Source organism: Lygodium microphyllum, chromosome 20 (genome assembly GCF_053477565.2).
Source record: "Lygodium microphyllum isolate KBCC chromosome 20, Lygodium_microphyllum_v1.1.10, whole genome shotgun sequence".
In the NCBI taxonomy this organism is placed as follows: domain Eukaryota; kingdom Viridiplantae; phylum Streptophyta; class Polypodiopsida; order Schizaeales; family Lygodiaceae; genus Lygodium; species Lygodium microphyllum.
This window is the reverse complement of record NC_141154.1, coordinates 139952455-139968380: the sequence shown is the minus strand read 5'-3', so window position 1 is coordinate 139968380 and position 15926 is coordinate 139952455. Positions and strand designations below refer to the sequence as shown.

The window sequence follows — 15926 nt, the reverse complement described above, 5'->3', positions numbered from 1 at the left end:
GCGATTCAATCAAATTACATCTGCCCTTCTTTCAGATTGTACCTGCATGTCCTATTTGCCTCTATTGTCTGCTCTAACATGTCCTTGACAGTGTTGTGATGCCTAAAGGTGTTTTTCTCTTTTGAGACTCCACGATGTCGGGACTTAGAAGAAAACCACCAATGATCAAACAATGGGTAAATAAAAGGAAGAAGAGTCCATCCCCCATGACATGCGACATTGAAACATGAACAAAATGATATATTAAAGTATTCTAAATCAAGTTTCATCATGCAAGGACATTTATGTACCACTGCATGGAATAAGAGGTAGCAAGTGTCGATACCTCCCATCCAAAAACTTGGTAACTAGTATACCACTTTACCATGCATACACCCACATGTGGATTTTCCAACAAGAAGTATGAAAGTTGTATCTAAATCAGCCCACGTGCCCTAAACATATCGGACTATTCCCACCAATAATTGGATCACAACCATGATGCAATATGGCTACTCGATTTGCATGTTCCCATGGCTTTGGAAAACGCATCTAGTTTGAAAGCCCAAAATTAGTCCAAAACGGGGTGAGGGCATTGCCCAATCGGCTTACAAGCCATGTTGTTGTTAGATAATAGAAAAATTACAACTCATAAATTTTTTCGGTCACAAGGTTTACTCTTGCTCATGATAAATAACAATTCAAACATTCAAAAAGATAGTTGTATATGCAAACCTAGTTGATCCATACAAACATGTTTTCTTTAGTTTGGAACCAATACTCGTACTCATTGTGAATATTTGAGCCTAGTGGAGTCCATTGATGTGCATGAATATGTTGTATATACATATATATCTATGCACAAACATATATTAAACTATATATACATGTATGCATATATATCTAGATATTTACATACATACACACACATACACAAACACATTCACACACATACCACATAGATGATTGTTTTGTGGTAGAAACTAAATCAAGATGAAAATGGCATGATGAAAAGATGGAGAGAGAGAGAGAGAGAGAGAGAGAGTGTGTGTGTGTGTGTGAGTGAGTGAGTGAGTGAGTGAGTGAGTGTGTGTGTGTGTATGTATGTGTGCACGCGCGCACGCACGCTTGCTATTAAATTTCTGAGAAGGCTAGAATCAAGGAATTTAAAGAAGGTTAAAGGAAATTAGTCAAAGAGCATATGTCAAAATTATTTTTTGATGTGTAATTGTAGGCAGTTGTGGAATGTCATGGGCACATCGTTATTTTTTATTATGTTATTTTGTGAGAGCTAGGCTCACTTGCGTGCACATTGTATTATCTCTCATAGTTGTATTTGATGCACTCGCAACTATTGTGTGACTTGCGCACATGAAAATGTAATTGCAATAGTCTAGACTAGGTCTGCTTAGGTTAAGTGCGAAGCATGTAATAAGGAAGGACCAACCAAGAGCCCACAAAGTGGATAGGGGTGGTAGCAAGATAAGGGTCTCCACTTTGGAGCCTTTTCTTTCCTCCCAAACCTATTTTTTAGCTACTTTTTAACCATAAAATTGAAAATCTCACCTAGATCCAAAAAGAATTTAAAGATAATGTCTTTTGACCAAACATTTGTTATACCAAGGGTCACATGATGGTATGGTTTGATCGGAATTTTATATACAACTTCTCTTTAATTCTCATGGTAGACTTATGTATCTATTGTTGTGTCCTGAAACTGGCCCAAATGACATGCACACATTCTAGGTACTATTTTTCAAATGATGGTATATCTAATAGGTCTGAAACTTTGTACATATGTTCTCCACATTCCAAATGACTTAACATGATTTATTGGTATTTTTAAAATATTTTTTTTAATTTTTAATTAAGTATAATTTTGTGGTAAAATTTTCTTAGCCTAAATGACCACTTTGCTTGTATAGCCAATAACTCTATGCAATGAGCATAGTTTTTTATGTTAATTATATGTGCCAATAGGTATCAATTGGGTCCTTGTGGGACACAAACCTGATCGAATTTTTAACGGTTGGATTTTGAGATATTCATCCTCCAAAATTAATGTTATAGTCTTAGAGAGGGTAAACAAATATTATATTTAAATATTAAAAATATTAAATTAATTGCAAATTACATGAGACTCAATGAGAACATAGTCTTTGTGATGCTCTACTCATAGAAAAAAAAATTGAGTCAATTTGGATAGAGGAAGGTTGATTTACACCCCCAATAAGGAGAATTACCCATTTTTGGGTTGCAGCCTTATTTTCATAGCCTAGTTCTAGGCTTGGTGATGATGTGGCAGTCTACCTCATGAGCTCCACCTCTCCCCTTGCCTTAGGTGGCTCTTGCCACGTCATCTTAAAGATTGTGCCACGTCAACAAATCCCACCTCATCACACCAACTTGGCATGCCACATCATCCGGTTGCCATGTCAACATGGTGATGTGTCATCCTTGTCATCCATGCCATATCATCACATGCTAACTCACCTTGCCACCTCACTATCTAATGCTAAGTCATTAATGAGTTGGCATCCATGTCACCCTAGCCATGTCATCATGGGCCTTGTCATCATTTTGTCATGTGCTCAAAAAACCTAGTCAATATGGTGACATGGTAGTGACATGGCAAAAGAGTACAATATGTCCTCATAGGCATGCCATGCATGGCAAGCCACCATCTCATATATGCATGCATGCCACATGGCATGAATGGAAGGTGGCCATACATGCATTTTGGCCATGTAGCCATGTATGCATGTTGGATGCCCATGCATGCATGCATGCATGCATGGACATGCATGCATGCATGTTGAATGGCCATGCATCCATGCATGCATGCATGCATAGTGTCCATTTAGTATATACATATTAGCTTAAGGTGGCCATGCATCCTATTAGCTTGGTTATTAATATCATCAATCATGCTTCATTATCCTAAGGCCTATCTTTATATTATCATATGAGGATAAATGTAAATTATCCTCATATGATAAAGGTCCACCAATGGTGTAGTAATTCAATCTGGATATTTTATCTAGATTTTACCTTTATATCTAGATTTGAATGGATTGTCAACCAATGGCAACGTAGCAAAATCTTAGAGTTTGGATAGGATCAAGTTGTGTTATTGTGTATAAAATGCCATTGTGTCAATGTGCTCTATCACTGAGTGTTAGATACTCTCCATTCCCCACACTATCTTTGAAATTCACAATCTAAGACCAATTTAGAAACTTTGGCTCAAATTCAGAATTTTGGCACCATTCTCCTTTGTCACATGGCATGTCCTTCATGAAATGACAAAATCAATTTTGAGGGTTACCACAAGAAAGGTTTCTAATGAACGTTGGCATCTTTGAAGCTTACAATTCGGGCGCAAGAGATTGCAATTTCTAGAACAACTCAAGCTTGAGATCTACCATCCTAGACTATCGTATCTCTACACTGTGGGGAGTTAGACATGCACTATCATGGATATACACATTGAGTATTTGTATCCTTGAGATAGTAGAACATGATGGGAAGATTGAGGTTGTTTTGATGTTCCCTTATAATATGAAAACAAAAAATAAGATTGAGGCTTACTAACATGCATCTCTAAGTCCATGTCTCCAAAATCATTTTCATTAGGCTCACACTTGAGACTCACTTTGTAGGTTTATGACATCCAAAATCATCACTATAAGGCTCACAACTAAGGAGCATTTTAGATGAATACTTAGCAACACTAAATTCCACATTCATAATCCTTGAGCTCAATGTTCGGGTTCATTTTTGAAGGCTTATGTTTGTGAGTGTCAAAATATCAAAAGCCTCAATCTTGAGGCTGACTTTCTAGGTTGAGCTTCGACATTTTAGAATTGTCAGCTTCACCGCTCAATTTTGAAATTGAGTCTTTCAAAGCCTCTTGTGCTTTTGATTCACTTGTTGGTAGATGTGACGACTGTCAATTTTTTGATGACAACTGTCAAATTTGAAATCTTATCGTCACCTTTGCCGTCAGTTTTGAAAATCGAAGCTGATGCCCCCTGGCAGCTTCCCTCCTCTTCTTCGCTCACCACATAGCCGCCCATGCACACACCCCCATTCCAAGCTCCATTCCATGATATCCTGAAGTGGCTGTGATGATGAAGAGGCCACCGTTGTCTCTACTGGCGCTTGACATAATGCCGCTGCTGCAGTCCCCGCCTTCCATCCCTTCCTCCAGCATGCCTCCCTTAGCATGTGTCTTCAACAGAGGTTATGGCATTAGCCCTAATGATGCAGCCGCCTTGGCTGCTATGGTGATAAAAGGATATGATACAATCACCTATCTTTCCTCTAGCTACCCTTCATCGGCCGCTTCTATCAAAAGAGGTCTTTCACCTACACAGTTCTCAAGGTCCAAGAGTTCAACCAGACCATTGTTTATGACTGTAAATGTGATATCAATCATACCTTGCATGCACTCCATGATCTCTTAACAACCCTTCTATATCTTGACGGAGATGAAAAGCTCTAGGATTCCGGCACTGATCTTTGGGTTATTGGTGTATTAAACAAATATGTACTTTTATGTACTTACGTAATAACCAATTATTTTAAAAAAATAACTGAACAGATGCGATGGCCGAGAGGTCATCGCCTTGTATAACCAAATCAACACAATGAAAAAACATAACTGTTCATTCCTACTGTTCGTGCTCCTGCGTACCATCTCTCTCTCTCTCTCTCTCTCTCTATATACACAGTTCTGTATGTAGTTGTCTACATGGTATCACTCGCTGAAAACTACTAACTCTTTGACGTTTTAGTGCTCTCACGCTTTCTACTGCAAGCATTGCTTCCTGATCTGATCCGGACTCTTCAAGAAGCCATGGCTGCAGCATCATCATCTTCATCCCTATCGAAGTTTTATCAAATCGAAAAGCTGCAAGGTAGCAATTACCTTCCATGGAGCCTGCATATAAAGATGCTCCTTGAAAATGCTAGTAATTGGGGCGTTACTGATGGTTCCGAACCTGATCCTGCCAAGAAACCTGTTGTGCCTGGTGCCCAAGCACCCACTGATGCTGAGAAAGCTGCTTGGAAGAAGAAAGATTTGGAAGTCCGAACTGAAATCATCTTGCATCTTGGTGATCGTCAACTACAGCTCGTTCGGACGTTAGAAACCGCTCAAGAAACGTGGGACCTCTTGAAAACTTAGTATCAACTAACCAATGTTGTTTCACGTGTCCTCCTTCACAAGCAAATAAACGAGATTCAGATGATGAATTACCCTACAACTGAAGCATTCCTCGAAGCTTGGCAATCTGCAAATGACAACCTACTAATTGCAGGCCTACACCTTCCCGAGGAGGTTCAAGTAAACATACTTCTTGCAGCTTTACCTGATACATGGCAATCATTTGTCTCACAACATTCTAATACACCTAATTTAAAACTCACAACTTTGTTGGCTAACATAACATAAGAAGATCAAATCTGCAATCGGGGAAGAACTCCACCCGCCTCCTCAACCACCTCTCCCACTATACCTTTAGCCATGCTTGCTAGTGGTTCTCGTCCACTCTCTCGATTTCGCCCTAGAAAATTTAACTCCCACCAATCTCAATTGCTTTCCCAAGCTAATTCACCTTTACAACCCTTCTCCTCTAGACAATCACGCCAGCCATTCATGCACTTCTCTTCAACTCCTCACTTTCGTAATAATCAAGGTGTTTCTGCCTCCACTCACATTGTCCCTATCTGTAACTTCTGTCATCGTAGAGGTCATACTGAGCGCCACTGCCGCACAAAGAGGCATCAACTTCGCCCTTCCAACTCTCGCATGAATGCAAACTTAGCCTATGGGGTTGATGACTTGAGTGATGAAGTAACCACTATGCATCTCTATGCTGCCATTGCTACCTCCAACTCTCATGTTGATGATTGGTATCTTAATACTGGAGCTACACATCATATAACGGTGATCCGAGAAAATCACAAAAAAACATTTGTCTAACATTTTGTTGATTTTTTGTACATTTGGAGCTTTGAAATAAAGAAGAGGGTGGGAACAACCTCTTGGAAAATCCAAGACATCACTGGATGAAAATATTTCATGGACCGATTTACCAAGGGGGGGTGAAGAGTAAAGATCAATGAAGGAAGGTGAAGGAAAAATGTATAATATGAAAAGGAAAGATATGAAATGGATTTGGAGCCATCCAAAGGGCATGCGAGGCTCATAATGTCATGACTTTGGAGCCTTATGACAATTCAACCAAATGGGACCCTTCTTGAAAGCATTAGTGGAAGAAAAATCAGACACATGATTTTGTAAGATTTTTTAAAAATACTTCCACTCCGATCCAAAAAAACTTTTCAACATAAAAGTTGTAGCTCATGAGCTGAAGTTTCAGCTGGTATTTTTTTATAATTTTTTGGAGCTACGAGTCGAGAGATATGGCCAAAATGGTGGATGCCAACTTTTTCCAACTGCAGTGGAGACCACCTCCCAATTTAATACACATCCATACTTTCTTCCCCACACTTAACACTTCCATAAAACATCATTCATTAGACCCCAACCCTTTTCCCTCTCTTATCCTCTCTCTCAAGCTAATAAACCATTAGAATTCCCCTCCTAAATCACCCTCAAATCATCCTTAGTTGTAGTAGTAATGTATGAACTCTCATTACTCTCTCTCTATTATTGCTAGATATGATCTTATTTTATGAAGATTCTCTATATTTTTTTATAGGAGAGCTCTTGGACTCAAGCTATGGGGGGGAGAATGGAGACAACTCACCTATGATGGAGCTTGATTAAGTACAAATTGGTCAACAAAACATCTAGATGGAGCTTCCATATTGGTGGAACCGCCTTAATGCAGCTTTGGTGGTGTTAATTCCTATTACATCTTAACCTCCTCCCTAAACATCCTCAAGGCCTATATAAAGAGGCATTCTCCTTTGTAATTTGTAAGAAGAGAGAGAGCAAAGAGGCCTCCTTCAGCCCTATTGAGCCTTCCCCATTCACCTTCATGAGCTTATGGAATTCCTTCTCTTATTATAGCTTATATATGCTCTACAATGTAATAAGCCTAGGATATTGGTGTCCAAATTGTGTATATTGGTTATGTCATGAGGTTTCTCCATCTCTTAAGTTTATTGATTCATCTATTTTTTCGTAGTTCTCTCATTCTCACTCACTCTCTCTCTCTTCCTCTCTTAGTTTTCATCTCTTCTCCCTTACAATCTCCTCTCCCTCTTGCATAGCGTCCTAGTCCGCTCTTCCATGACTAGGTGGTGCCCTTATCTCATTCACTTTGTGGCAGAAGGGGGTTTGGCATAGTATAGAGGCTGCCATACCAAATTTCCTTCGTCATAAATTGGTGCCCCCACTGAGGACATTCTCATCCATGCGGGACGATACAACACATGGTGGTGCATCCTCTACAACAAGTACTCCAAGTGGCTCTTCTCCAACGCCTTCACCAACTCTTTTTGAAGCTGATCGAAGTCCACAACTCCCACAATGGTCTCCCAAGGAAGCCCAAGAAAGAAAGTATGCCTATCGGATGACGGCACGCATGCAGGTAAAAGGTGTTCACTTTAGAAATTCCATTATCTCACAAGGGAAAAAAATATGTTGCCATCAATTGCTAGGTTCTCATAATTGTGGTGAGTATTTTGCAAACAAAGTGAAAGCCCTTCCGAGAGGTCCTCGTCTCCAAATCATCAAATCCCTCACTCTCTCTGGCCTAATCCACATCAAAGGAGGACAACTATGCATGAATGGTGTGGAGTTTTGTAGAAGTGCAAAGTATGAAGACTACCTTCAACTGTTGTTAGCTCGAAGGTTGGGTGTGGTTGAAAAGGTGGCCATCACACCTTATGAAATATATGTCGCCGAGGATGGACACACCAAGGCAAGAACAATCATTGGTGAGTAAATTCTCCGTATAGCAAAGTTGGTGGGATCCCAAAAGAAACATTCGGGGAAAAATCCTTCATAATTCAAGAAAGTGCATTTCCTCTACTCCCTTAAGTAGTTTCTACTCATGAATAATAATAATGGCCCGAATTTCTACACCTTCCACTCTGTACAAAACATCCAAGTTAATGTATGCATCAGTAGGAAGATTTTCTTCCACCAGCGTCTTGTCATGTACTTTGGGGCTGAAAGATTAAGGGAGATTCTTGTATCACCAGAACCTATAATCTTCCCAATGCTAGACTACAATGCATCCTTCAATGTACGTGTCTTTATCCTATTATAATAGTTTCTCATGAATCACAACGAGTTGTATGGACCTATCCGTCCACTTGCTATGCAAACTGTGCATATTGTAGCTAGCACAAAGCTTAGATTCCAAGGCATTATTAGAAGCATATTGGGACCTAGACGTCTTGCTGAAATCAATGCATCTGTAAACCCATTCATCCTTCCCCTCATAAAATACAACTTAAGTCTAGACGTGTTCATCTTTGTACTCTACTAAGGCAACATGGCATTTCCAAGCTTCTTTGGGCGCAATGGAGAAAATGCATTGGATTTTTTGGACAACCTTGAGATGGCCTTCCTTGTCTCTGGGAGGGATGATGAAGCATTAAAGTTGAGGGCTTTTCCTTTGGTGCTCAAGGAAGAAGCTAGAATGTGGTTCCAAACTCTAAATCCGGCCCAAAGAGCTGAATGGGAAGGATTGAAGGCAGCTTTCTTGCAGAGATTTCAATAAACTAACTCAGCTGAAGAGTTATGGCAACGGCTTTTGGCCCTCCATCAAAGTGATCCTTATGGTTATGCAACTTATGAGGAAGGGTTTTTGAAGCTTTGGGGGCAGTGGTCAGACTTCCTGAACCCTGGAGAGAGAGCTTCAAACTGCCTTCAAAAGGATCGATTTATTTCAGGTTTGTATCCCTTGCTCAGGGAGAAGGTAAAGGTGAAATTTCCAAACACTTTTGAAGATGCTTTGAGAATCACTAGGGAAAAGAATCGAAAGATTCTGTACCAAGCCCAAGCTAGCCAAGCAGGTTTGGGAAACAACATCACAACTATGGAGGCCTCTCAAGTTTCCCCAAATGTATCTAATGCACCAGGCCGTGTTAGAGGTCAAGAAGACATGATCCAACAAATAAACAATCTTACTAATCAACTAGAGGGTTTGAGAGTGAATCTTGTGCAAGGTGCAAGAAGACCTATCGAGGGGAATGGTGGGAATCGACCACAAATGCGGCGACAAGCAAGGGAGATGTTGTGTTACAATTGTGGAGAAAATGGACATGGCATGTACAATTGTCCTCACCCTAGAAGATATGATCACCTTGGCAGAGGTCCTCGACAACAAGTAAGCCCTCCTCGTGCTAGGACTCAAGAGCAAGAGCAATCACGACCTGCAATTTTACAACCACCTTATGTTCAAGCTGAAACCCCTGTTGTTCAACCAAATGTTAATGTCATAAAAATAGAGGAGGTGGTCAGGGATAGAAGGCTCCAAGAAGAAATAGCAAGAGGTAAGATGAAGGTAGATGTAGTAGAGACCATGCCTATCAAGTGGGTACGTGTCCAGACTGAGGCAAGCAAGGAAGCAACCAATGAGGCAAGTACATCACGGGAACTTGAGATGAAGGGAAGAAGAGAAAGACTCGAACTAGGTCTAAAATTGATATCTCTGACTTCCCTTTGGGTTCTCGGACACAACCTTATGATCTGGTAGTAGACGTGAGCTCTCAAGGGCCAAAAATTACTTGGCCACAACTACTTCATGCCTCTCCAAAGCTACGACGACAATGGTAAAAAATGGTAAGCACAAGGGCAAGGCAAGGTAAAATGGTTAGTGCAATCAAGGTATATGGACTCAAAGATATAGTGCCTATAGTGGAGGCTCAAATTAAAGGTCAACGGATTCGAAAAACATACATCGATAGTGGAGCAGAGGTTTGTGTCATGACAGAAAAACTTATGTATCAATTAGGTTTAGAAGTAATGGAATCCTCAACCTTCAGGGCAAAGATGGCCAACAATGATGCGGTCACATGTGTGGGTGTAGTGAAAGCTTTGAGAGTTTCTGTTTTTGGAATCACTGCAGCAGTGGATGTTTATGTGATGCCAGTAAAGGGGGAAGGATATTCCCTCATCCTAGGGAGACCTTGGCTTATGGGCATCGGAGCTAGGCAAGATTGGGCAATAGGAGATCTGGAGTTGAGGCCACGTAAGGTGGGTGGCCACGATCAAAAGGTGGTTTACAACTTGAAGAGTGGGCGTCAAGAGAACCTTGAACTAGAAATGTCTGCCGATGAGTGGAGCTCAAGTGGATGTTCCTCATCAGTAGAAGAGGAAGAGAGTTCAAGTGGAGAGAGTGATAGCACTCTCGAAGTTATGGGCGTCACCTTAAAAGAACCTACCTTATCAGAAGACAACCCAAGAATCCAAGGAGAAGATGTGTGGGATGCTAGCCTAGAGAAGATGATATCCAAGGATATAAAGGATGAAGAAAGGGAGGGTTATGTGAATGTTCTCAAGAAGCATGCATCATTGTTTATTTCTGATTATACTCACATTATAGGTGTCACTGTAGTGAAGCATCACATCCAACTCAAAGAAGGAAGCAAACCTATAGTACAAAGATTGAGAAGACTGGGAGTTGTGCAACAGGATGCACTGTTGATGGAGGTGAAGAGACTCTTGAATGCAGGATTCATATACCCAGTGGAAGATTCAGAATGGGTCTCCCCAGTAGTAGTGAGGCCAAAGAAAAATGGTAAGTGGCGAGTATGCATAGATTACAAGCCGCTAAATGCTGCAACAAAGAGGGACCACTTCCCTCTCCCATTTCAGGATGAAATCTTGAATGAAGTAGCGGGACATGAGCGGTATACGGTATGTGATGGCTACTCTGGCTACTTCTAGATTCGCATTGCAGAGGAGGATCAAAAGAAGACCACTTTCATCACACCATGGGGCTGTTTTGCCTTTCGGGTCATGCCCTTTGGTCTCACAAATGCCCCACCAACCTCTCAACGATTCATGAATATGGTTTTCCAACCTTACTTTGGTAAGTCCATAAGGGTTTTCATAGATGAATTTTGTATCTACAGCTCAAGGAATATACATCTACGCAAGGTTGATGAAGGATTTACTCGCTTAGCTAGGTTGGGTGGACAACTAAATAAGGATAAATGTCACATTGGGGAAAGCAAGGTTACACTACTAGGGCATGTAGTGTCAATTGAAGGAATTGAGGTAGATCCAAATAAGGTAGAAACATTGCTAGCACTACCTTCCCCAACCTCCATCAAACAATTGGTCTCCTTCTTACAAAAGCTAAGATATTTGGGTAGATTTATACACTTACTCTCTCAGGCCATATACCCCCTGCAGCAACTGACACGCCAAGAAACACTTGTATGGAGTGAATAGAGCGAAGGACATTTTAAGGAGATAAAGAAAATGTTGGGGTCACTTCCTATAATCCTCCAGCCTTGTTGGGAAGAAACATTCTTTGTAAACCCTAGTGTGGGAGAAGAGGCCATTGGTGCTGCTCTCCTACAAAAAGATCCAAAAACATCCTTCATGAGGCCTGTGTATTTTGCCAGTCGCCTCATGAAAGCCTCAGAGAAGGCTTACACCTCCATGGAACAACTAGTGTTGGCCCTCATGTTTGCAGTAACCAAATTTCGGCCATATTTACTTCCAAAGAGGTTTGTGATCATCACTGTGGAGGATATGTTTCCCTATGCACTACAACATATGGAAATCTCTGACAAAATAGCAAAGTGGGTGGTCCGACTTCAAGAGTTTGACTATACAGTGCAGGTTGAAAAAACAACTCGGGCATGCTTGGCTGATATTTTGACAAATAGGTGCTATGAGAAAAAACTCGTGGTGAAAAGAAAGAACCTTCCACCACCCCCATCCATAAAAACTCTTGTAGATGCTTATAGCCTCTACTTTGATGGTGCATACAAGAGAACTAAGGATAAGGCAGCCACAGGCATTGTTGTTTTCTCTCCTTTAGGAGAGAAAATCTATTGTGAAGGAATCATCTTGGAAGGTGTCCACTCTAACAATGAGGCAGAATATCAAGCTTTAATTCATGGTCTTTGTTGGTGTCTTAGTAATTCAATCGAGAGATTGAATGCTTTTGGAGACTCCATGCTATTGGTAAGGCAGATGCAAGGTACATGGGCATGCAAAAATATAAACCTCTCTATTAAAATGAGAGAGGCCAAATCTCTTATGAGAAGATTTAGGGAGGCACAAGTACATCATGTGCCAAGAGACTAGAACAAAGATGCCGACCATCTAGCATCATCAAAGCTGAATGAGTCAATGGTGGGAGCAATGGCTATCAAACCCCCACTTCGACAAGGCAAGGAAGAATTAGAAGATATTCTACATCTCTTAGAACAAGGAGAAGCTCCCAAACACCTGACTAAGGGAGAAAGACAGTGGCTAGCTCGGAAGGCTACAAGATATCGCATAGTAAATGACAGTTTGTATTGTCTTGGTAAGGATGGTGTGCTTAGGAAAGTGCCGTCAAAATGGAAAATTGAAGAAATCTTAAAAGCTTGCCATGATGATGTGTGTGGAGGCCACTTTGCACACGACATCACAAGTAGAAAGGTTCTACAAGCTGGCTTTACTTCGCCCAGTCTACACCGAGATGTCAAATATTGGTGTCAAACATGTGAAGAATGTCAGAAATCAGGACCACGACGGCTCATAGCAGAACCCCAAACCCCAATCAAGGTCTATGGACCCTTTGAGAAGTGGGGAATTGATGCCATAGGGCCTCTACCACGCACTCCATCAGGAAAAGAGTATATTATCATGGGGATAGATTACATGACTAGATGGGCCGAGGCTATGCCAACTAGAAGAATCACTGCTAAGGAAGTGAGTAAATTCATCTTTGACCACATTTGTTGTAGGTTTGGTACCCCTCTTGAAATACTATCAGATAGAGGACCAGGGTTTAGAGCTAATGTGGTGGGTGAACTCATGCAAAAGCTAGATATTCAACGACGACACTCTACCCCTTACTACCCTCAATGCAATGGATTGGTCGAAAAGGTAAATGGAATGATTTGTAAAATCATCAACAAACAGGTACATTCAAGGCCCAGGGATTGGGACAAGCACCTTAGTGGAGCTCTATGGGCTTACAGAACCTCCTTCAAAACCATGTTAGGGTTCACACCTTTTCATCTAGTTTATGGACAAGAGGCTCTTTTGCCTATTGAGGTAAAATTAGCTAGCCTTCGAGTATTAGGTGGCATAGTAGGCTCTCAAAAGGATAAGTTACATCAAAGATTACTGGACCTAGAGAGGCTACAATTGGATTGTGAAGAAGCCATCAACCACTACTCCCAGGAAGCTGAGAAGCGTAGAGAAAATTTCAACCAGAAGCTAACAGATAAAAACATCAAGGAGGGATCTTTAGTGCTTCGATATGACAATCGCTTTGATAAAAGAAAGGATGGCAAGTTTCTCTATCGGTGGGAGGGACCGTTTTGGGTCACAAAAAAATTCAACAATGGCTCCTACAAACTTCAAGACATTGAGGGAAAAGTTCACAAGACCAGTGTAAATGGATGGCGCTTAAAACCCTATCACATCAGGGTGGGGTTAGCTCAAGATACCAAAGAGTGTCTAGAGACATAAATACCTCTAGCCAGGTTGGGGGGGGGCCATATGATCCGAGAAAATCACAAAAAAATATTTGTCTAACATTTTGTTGATTTTTTGTACATTTGGAGCTTTGAAATAAAGAAGAGGGTGGGAACAACCTCTTGGAAAATCCAAGACATCACTGGATGAAAATATTTCATGGACCGGTTTACTAAGGGGGGGTGAAGAGTAAAGATCAATGGAGGAAGGTGAAGGAAAAATGTATAATGTGAAAAGGAAAGATATGAAATGGATTTGGAGCCATCCAAAGGGCATGTGAGGCTCATAATGTCATGACTTTGGAGCCTTATGACAATTCAACCAAATGGGACCCTTCTTGAAAGCATTAGTGGAAGAAAAATCAGGCACATGATTTTGTAAGATTTTTTAAAAATACTTCCACTCCGATCCAAAAAAACTTTTCAACATGAAAGTTGTAGCGCGTGAGCTGAAGTTTCGGCTGGTGTTTTTTTATAATTTTTTGGAGCTACGAGTCGGGAGATATGGCCAAAATGGTAGATGCCAACTTTTTCCAACTGCAGTGGAGACCACCTCCCAATTTAATACACATCCATACTTTCTTCCCCACACTTAACACTTCCATAAAACATCATTCATTAGACCCCAACCCTTTCCCCTCTCTTATCCTCTCTCTCAAGCTAATAAACCATTAGAATTCCCCTCCTAAATCACCCTCAAATCATCCTTAGTTGTAGTAGTAATGTATGAACTCTCATTACTCTCTCTCTATTATTGCTAGATATGATCTTATTTTATGAAGATTCTCTATATTTTTTTATAGGAGAGCTCTTGGACTCAAGCTATGGGGGGGAGAATGGAGACAACTCACCTATGATGGAGCTTGATTAAGTACAAATTGGTCAACAAAACATCTAGATGGAGCTTCCATATTGGTGGAACCGCCTTAATGCAGCTTTGGTGGTGTTAATTCCTATTACATCTTAACCTCCTCCCTAAACACCCTCAAGGCCTATATAAAGAGGCCTTCTCCTTTGTAATTTGTAAGAAGAGAGAGAGCAAAGAGGCCTCCTTCAGCCCTATTGAGCCTTCCCCATTCACCTTCATGAGCTTATGGAATTCCTTCTCTTACTATAGCTTATGTATGCTCTACAATGTAATAAGCCCAGGATATTGGTGTCCATATTGTGTATATTGGTTATGTCATGAGGTTTCTCCATCTCTTAAGTTTATTGATTCATCTATTTTTTCGTAGTTCTCTCATTCTCACTCACTCACTCTCTCTTCCTCTCTTAGTTTTCATCTCTTCTCCCTTACAATCTCCTCTCCCTCTTGCATAGCGTCCTAGTCCGCTCTTCCATGATTAGGTGGTGCCCTTATCTCATTCACTTTGTGGCAGAAGGGGGTTTGGCATAGTATAGAGGCTGCCATACCGAATTTCCTTCGTCAACGGGAACCCAATCTTGGCTCCATGATTGCCACCCTGTATCCTCTTCATTTGAGGTTCGACTTGGTGATGACTCTCTCTATAAAGCTGCTAATAAAGGATCTCTACACTTGCGGCTACCCAATGGCACCACTACTATAGTCCCTGACATTTATTATGTCCCTGGCCTAACAAAGAACCTTCTCTCGGTTGATGAGCTAACCAAACATGGCACTAGTGTGGAATTCCAACACAATTACTGTGTCATCAAGACACCTGGTACTTCTGGTGTTCCTACCCACTTAATCTGTTCTAAACAAGGCAAGTTGTACCCTCTTGGACTTGAGGTGATACACCCCAGCATGAAGCTTTATTCTGCCCATGGCTCAAATGACGAGGAGACCTTATTGTGGCATTACTGCTTGGGACATCCTCATGTCCAAGCGATGCGTACTATCCAGACTCATAGGATGGCTATAGGATTTACACCTAACTTGAGCCGCATTTCCTTATGCGAAGCGTGTATCTTTGGCAAGATGACACACACCAAATTCCTTAGGTCCAAGAGCAAAACCAAAGATCTCTTAGAGTTGATCCACTCGGACCTTTGTGGCTCAATGCCTATTGTCTCTCTTACAAGTTCCTCTTACATACTCACCTTTATTGATGATTGGTCCAAGTACATAGTGTTGTACTTTCTCAAGCACAAATTTGAGGTGCTTACTCATTTTCAGCACTACAAGACATTTGTGGAGCGCCAATTGAACAAGCCCCTTCATTGCCTCCGCATGGATAATGGTGGTGAGTATATTTCCAATGCCTTCAAGGCATATTGCAATCAAGAGGGCATTTTACATCAGCTCACAGTTCCCTACTCTCCCTAACAAAATGGGGTGGCTG

General features: G+C 41.1%; 1 pseudogene; it reads left to right on the top strand.

Moving 5' to 3' along the window:
* Nucleotides 1-4840: 4840 nt before the first annotated feature.
* The window catches only part of LOC148019475 (uncharacterized), a 43641-nt pseudogene continuing 32555 nt past the window's right edge, over nt 4841-15926 (top strand).